Source organism: Tasmannia lanceolata, unplaced genomic scaffold (assembly GCF_043159265.1).
Source record: "Tasmannia lanceolata isolate RefF3 unplaced genomic scaffold, GAP_Taslan_0.1 ptg000029l, whole genome shotgun sequence".
NCBI classification, from domain to species: Eukaryota; Viridiplantae; Streptophyta; class Magnoliopsida; order Canellales; family Winteraceae; genus Tasmannia; species Tasmannia lanceolata.
The window spans coordinates 3,715,046-3,721,045 of record NW_027518706.1 but is presented as its reverse complement, the minus strand read 5'-3'; positions in this window follow the sequence as shown (position 1 = coordinate 3,721,045).

Below are 6,000 nucleotides of genomic sequence, written 5' to 3'. Positions count from 1 at the left end.
TGTCATATCTACAAGGATGTTTATGCCATAACTCATAAGGAGTAGTGGTCAACTTAGAGTGTGGTACTCTATTCAGGATGTGATTTGCAGTTAAAGCTGCTTCTCCCCAATAGCTAGTAGGCATGCCAGCTGTCAATAACATAGAGTTTAACATTTCAGTTAACGTACGGTTCTTACATTCAGCTACGCCATTAGATTGAGGTGAGTAAGGAGCAGTAGTTTCAAGTATTGTGCCCTGAGAGACACAAAATTTCTTGAACTCTGTCAAAGTGTATTCTCCTCCTCTATCACTCCTAAATCGCTTAATTTTCAAGTTCAATTGATTTTCAACACGATTCTTGAAAATTTTAAATTTATTAAAAGCTTCATCTTTCGATTTTAGGAGATAAATATGACAATATCTAGAAAAATCATCTATAAAAGTGATTAAATACTTCCGACCACCTCGAGTAGTGAAACTTTTAAAGTCACAGAGGTCAGAATGTATTAACTCAAGAAGTTGTGTGCTCCTAGAAACTGAACGAAAAGTTTTCTAGTGATCTTGGTTTGTGCACACACTTCACATCTGTCAAATCTAATCGATGTATCTAAAGGTATAGTATGAGTTTTAGCAAGTGTGACCATTTTCCTATAGTTCACATGTCCCAATCTAGTGTATAACAACTTAGGATCAATCAAAGTGGAACTAACCTGACTAACGGTTTCATTTGCTAAACTCAATCTATACATACCATAGATTAAGAAAGCACAACCAAAATAATAAGAGTTACCAGTTAAAGTTACTCTACCACCCAAAAAAGATGAACACATGCCAGCATTGTCTAAAAGACTAATATAAATTAAATTCTTTTGAATAGCAGGAACTACTTTAACATTTTTTAAAGTTAGTATTTTACCTGAAGAAAGGACCAGGTTCGCAGTTCCAGTGTGAGTCACCTCTGCCTCAACTCCACTAGCCACTGTAACGGTCTCTTTCACGCCAACAGCATCCGTAAGTAGTTTCTTCGAGTTGCAAACATGGCAGGTGGCTCCTGTATCTAACCACCAGGCTGAAGAAGTACTGGCCTTACCATTGCCTAACATGGCAATAAAACTCTTAGGCGCATCACTGCCCACCATCATATGAGCTTCCTTTTGTGGTGTGTCAGATTTAGCCTTCTTAGGTTGTTTACACTCTGCAGCAAAGTGACCCCATTTCCTACAGTTGTGGCACTTGCCCTTCTTTTTCTGAAAGATAGTCTTTCTTTCCTCCAACTTGGGATGTTCACTTTTAGGTGACTTAAATTTCTGAGGAAATTTCTTGGGATATATTACCGCGTTAGCAGTAGACTGTTGCTGTCTAACCATCTCCAAGTTATTCCTAGCTCGATTCTCATCTTCGATTCGAATGAATCGTTTGAGATCATCCAGTCCCACTTGTACCTTTTTCCGATACATCTCGGTTTTGAAAGAATGCCATGTAGATGGTAACTTATATATAATTGCACCCACAAGAAACGAATCACAGACAACTATTTTTTCATTATGCAACTTAGATCTCAAATTCTCTAGATCAGTCACTTGAGGAGTGATTTTCTTGTCCTCTTGAAACTTGAAATTCATGAATTTGTCTACAAGATGGGTCTTGGACAATTCCTCCTCCTTCTTGAATTGAGCATCTAAGTTGTCCCATATTGCTGTAGCAGTGTTAAATTTACTATAAGTTTCTGCAAGACGATCTGAAAGACAATTCAACAAGTAGTCTTTGCAGAAATCCTCATCTCTAAGCCATTGAGATTCATCAACTTCGTCATCCGTCTCAGCAAAGGTACTCAAAACAGTGTAAATACAACCGAATTGAGTCTTTCGCTTCCATCAGTTAAACTCAGATCCACCAAAGGATTGAAGTTTGACCATCTCACAAGGCATACCACTCTTATCCATCGTATAATTAAGATGAAAAGAAAATTAGAAAGCGTGCACCTGATTGGCGAATCGCGAGAACCCAATCCAAGTCGAATCCAAGAAAACAAAATAAGAACGAGCGGCTCAACAATTAGTCGGCGGCGAGAAAGTGACCGACGACAAGAGGAGGCTGACGACAAAAATTTCAGCGTCGATTCTGCTTCGGCAAATCGACAAACTCCAACAGAGCGGCTTTAGAGATTATCAGAGAAAAGAAACAATATCTCTTTATTCGAACAATAGAGAGGGAGAGAGAACCACCAAAATTTCAGCATGGGATCTGCAGCCAAGCAAAAATCGAATGTCGGCCAAGTAATTCGACCCCACCAGAAGTCTAATTTCGTCCAACAAGAATTTCAGCCCAACAAAAAGACGACCTCCACCAGACCAACTATTTCAGAGATGAATTTTTTTATTCAAAGTGTCAGAGATGAAACCCTAAGCAAGGGAAAGAAATGATCATTTTTTTTTTTGGTTGGTTGCTGCTCCACCAAATCAACAGACAATGTGTAGGAGAGAGATAGGAATGTTGCCTGTTTTCTTGACAAGAGAGATAGGAATGTTGCCTTTTGCGGAGAAACACACGACCAATAAAACAAAATTTTCAATCGTAGGATCCCTTCCAAATCTAAAATTGGAAGTAGCTAATTTACCCAAAGCCTTGAATTTTAGACATTGTCACGTGTTGACAGATGGCCTTCACACCAAAAGTAGCTAATTTAGTTTATGTCTCAACCAATCCATGCGGGCTTCTTCCTCAACTCAGCTCTCTTCTCAGTGCAATAGAGGGCCCAACAACAGTTGTGGCTCTGTCGTTGAAGAACAATCAAGACAAAGCCATGAAACCAATTCTAATCTCAGAAATATGAGGCCCCTGGAAGAACCCAAAAAAGTTTCAAACGGTTCTTAGGCAAAGAAAGAACCGAGATGGGAGCCCAAATAGGCCCACTACACCGGTCCATTATCTTATTGGGCCTATATTAGAACATATATGGGTTATATTATATACCCAACACTAAATCCAACAACTCGCTTATAAAAATAGGTCCCTTATCGGTCTTGGTCTCCAAATTAATTTCAAGTAAGGGTTCCTGAGTTTCGACCTTTGTGTCCTCAATGTTAGTATGTGCAAGTTTTAAGTCCTCAAATTGAATGATTTCGAGGTATAGTTCGTCCTCCATTATGCATTCAGCCCAGTAAGCCGGAATGTGATCATAAATTACTCGTTCGAGGTTGAATGCCAATAACCTCCATTGGACATCCCTGCATACCTACTCCTGTCATTCTTTAAACAACATCTAGCTAGTCTTTCAGCCTCATGGGGCGAGCTTGTTCCTCTACTAAGGTGGCCAAGCGGATGGCTTCGTCAGCACGATTAAATGTTATGGCCTCAATAGGCCTTCCAAGAAGATCGATCCTGAGTTTTAGAAGACCGATTGCTAACTGGTAAAATCTGGCTTCGACCATATTAACATTTACCCTGAAATGGCTTTTCCGTCAGCGTAATGGTTCAACCTTGGAAAACTTATAAATCTTGTTTTATTGATTCCAATGACAAGTTGATCAATTAGTGTTAGCCCAATGGTTCCCAAGGGTTTAACTAATCACCTTGTTTTGATGCTTATCAAACTCAAATTGATTAATTTTTATAGACTAATGAGTTGTCTTGGAGTGTTGTGCTTTAGATAGTTTTTTCAATGGTTGATCCAATCTAGCACTACACCACACACTTTGGCCAAAAGCTTGAGGACGAACCGTACACATGTTAAAGGAGCTGGAAAATATTGGAATCATCATCCCTTAAGAGGTACTCTCAAGGAGGAGCTCAAATTCAAGTATCCTAAGCAAGTCAAGTTCAATTGGAAGATCATTGAAGGCCAAGAAAAAGAGAAGTGAGATTTTACTTAGATTGTGCATCCTTCTCTTTTGGGTTTTTTCAAGTCAAGGCACTCTCAAAACATTCCAGAATACTTTTAAAATGAAGTTAAAACCATGCCCAAAAGTTGTAAAATTATCAAATGGTTTTAAAAATTAAAATTGGGAAAATCTCTTCCCCGGTCGACCGGCCCCCTCTAGGTCGACCAACTAGGAAAAATTCAAGCATAACAAAATGCCAGTTTAGGTCGACCAACTCCTAGAGGTCAACCAGACCTGGTCAACCTAGATACCCCAGTCGACCGAGATTTCTCGAAATAGTTTTTTAAAAAACTAGTCGTTGCAGCTAGTTTGGTCGACTGAGAAGTCGTCCGAGAGAGTCGTTAGAGCATGGTGACAACTAGTTTTGGGTGTGAAGGTTATATATACATCCATATGTGCATTTGAGAGTTTTTCTAATGATCTACCAACCCTCCTAAGCCTCATCAATCACTTTGTAATCACTTTTTGCTTATTTTCTCTCATCCAAACCTTTTGCCTCGACTTAAGATTAATCTTAGGAGTTTGGATTTAGGCTTTGATTTGTAATCCACTTTGAGAGAGAGTTGTTCGAGCTATCCATTGTGCAATCAACCCTTAAAAGGGAGGCAAAGCTATCTTCTTCACCCGTGCTATCATTATAAAGGTGGAAGGGCACCATTCTTAAATCCCTTGGAGATCGATTTTAGGTGTGGCTCGAATCCATCCATTGTAGAGGATTCAAATAGTGGAACACCTCAAAGAGTAACTTGAGAAGAGTGGAGTAGGGCCTTGGGTTAAGGGACCGAACCACTATGAATCCAGTGTGCTTTTTCTCTTCTCCCTTATCACCTTCTTTCTTTGTTTGTTGATTTGTGGTTATTGTAGTTTATTTCTCTTTTATTGTGTTAACCACTTAATCATGATTAATTAATAAGGGATTAGGGTTAAAAGTTTAAAAGAAACTTTAAAGTTTTAATTCCCAACTAATTCACCGCTCTCTTAGTTGCCTAGACCTACATTTCAATTAGAAAGTTAGTTGTGCTAATGGTTTGATGTTTAGGTTGCAAATTCCGTCCAAGATCAAAGTGATGGATCATGGATCAAGGTATTGAAGAAATATTGAAGATCAAGGATGCCAAAGGAAAGATGGAGATTCATGGAGAGGAGAGGACTAGAAGAAGGCCAGATGGAAGATACAAAATCAAGCTTTTTTAGTTTTTAGATTGTAAAATCTAATTCATCACTTAGATTCTATTAGAGGCATTGAAGGGCCCTTAAAATGGTTTAAAATAAGTTAAGCGTAATCAATAGTCAAGTGGTCCAACACCCCATAGGCCAAGAAAAGGATAAAAATGAAAAGAGCAAAAAGGGGGGATAGACCTTGCATAAACAATGCATCAGACGTCTGCACAAACATTCGTTGAGGATCTGTGAAGTGTAACAAACACAAAAATATTGGTAGGCGTATGTGAGAACTTGACAAACGTCTGTACATACATATGAGAACTTGACAAACGTCTGTAACACAGACATCTGATAGCCATAAAGGCTAGTTTTAATTACCCTTTAGAGGGCCCTAGCAGCTAGTTTAGGTGTGGATTTCCTATATAATGGGGTTATGCCCCCTTATAACATTAAGGGGCCGTTTGGGTACACGGATTTTAGAATCCAGGTTTTTAGTTTAAAAACAATTTAAAAGAGGGTTCATGATCAAGCTGTTGTATGCTGTCCTGACAGTGTTTCTTGGATTTTAAGAGAGAAAATCAGGTTTTAAAATCTCTCCTGCATCCAAAGATTTCTAAAACCTGGAAATATGGGAGGATCTGCTACTCTCTTGCTGATGGGAAGAAGGCGAGAAGTCAAAAACGAGTGAAAAACGATGACTGGTCCGCTTCTTCTCTTCTCTCTTAACTACAATTTTGGAGAAATCCCGAATTCTAAAATCTGCGTATCCAAACGGCCCCTAAGAGACACTCTTGGAATACCCTTGGAGATAAATTTGAGTGTTTAAACCCTATGTGCTTCTAATTGGATATTATTTGAGGGATTAGAGTATGATTCACCTATAAAAGTTGAAAGAAACTTGTAGTGACGTTATTGTTGTATTATCCTTTGTGAAGGCAATTTATTTTCCATATTTGTACTATGACGGAGGGTACC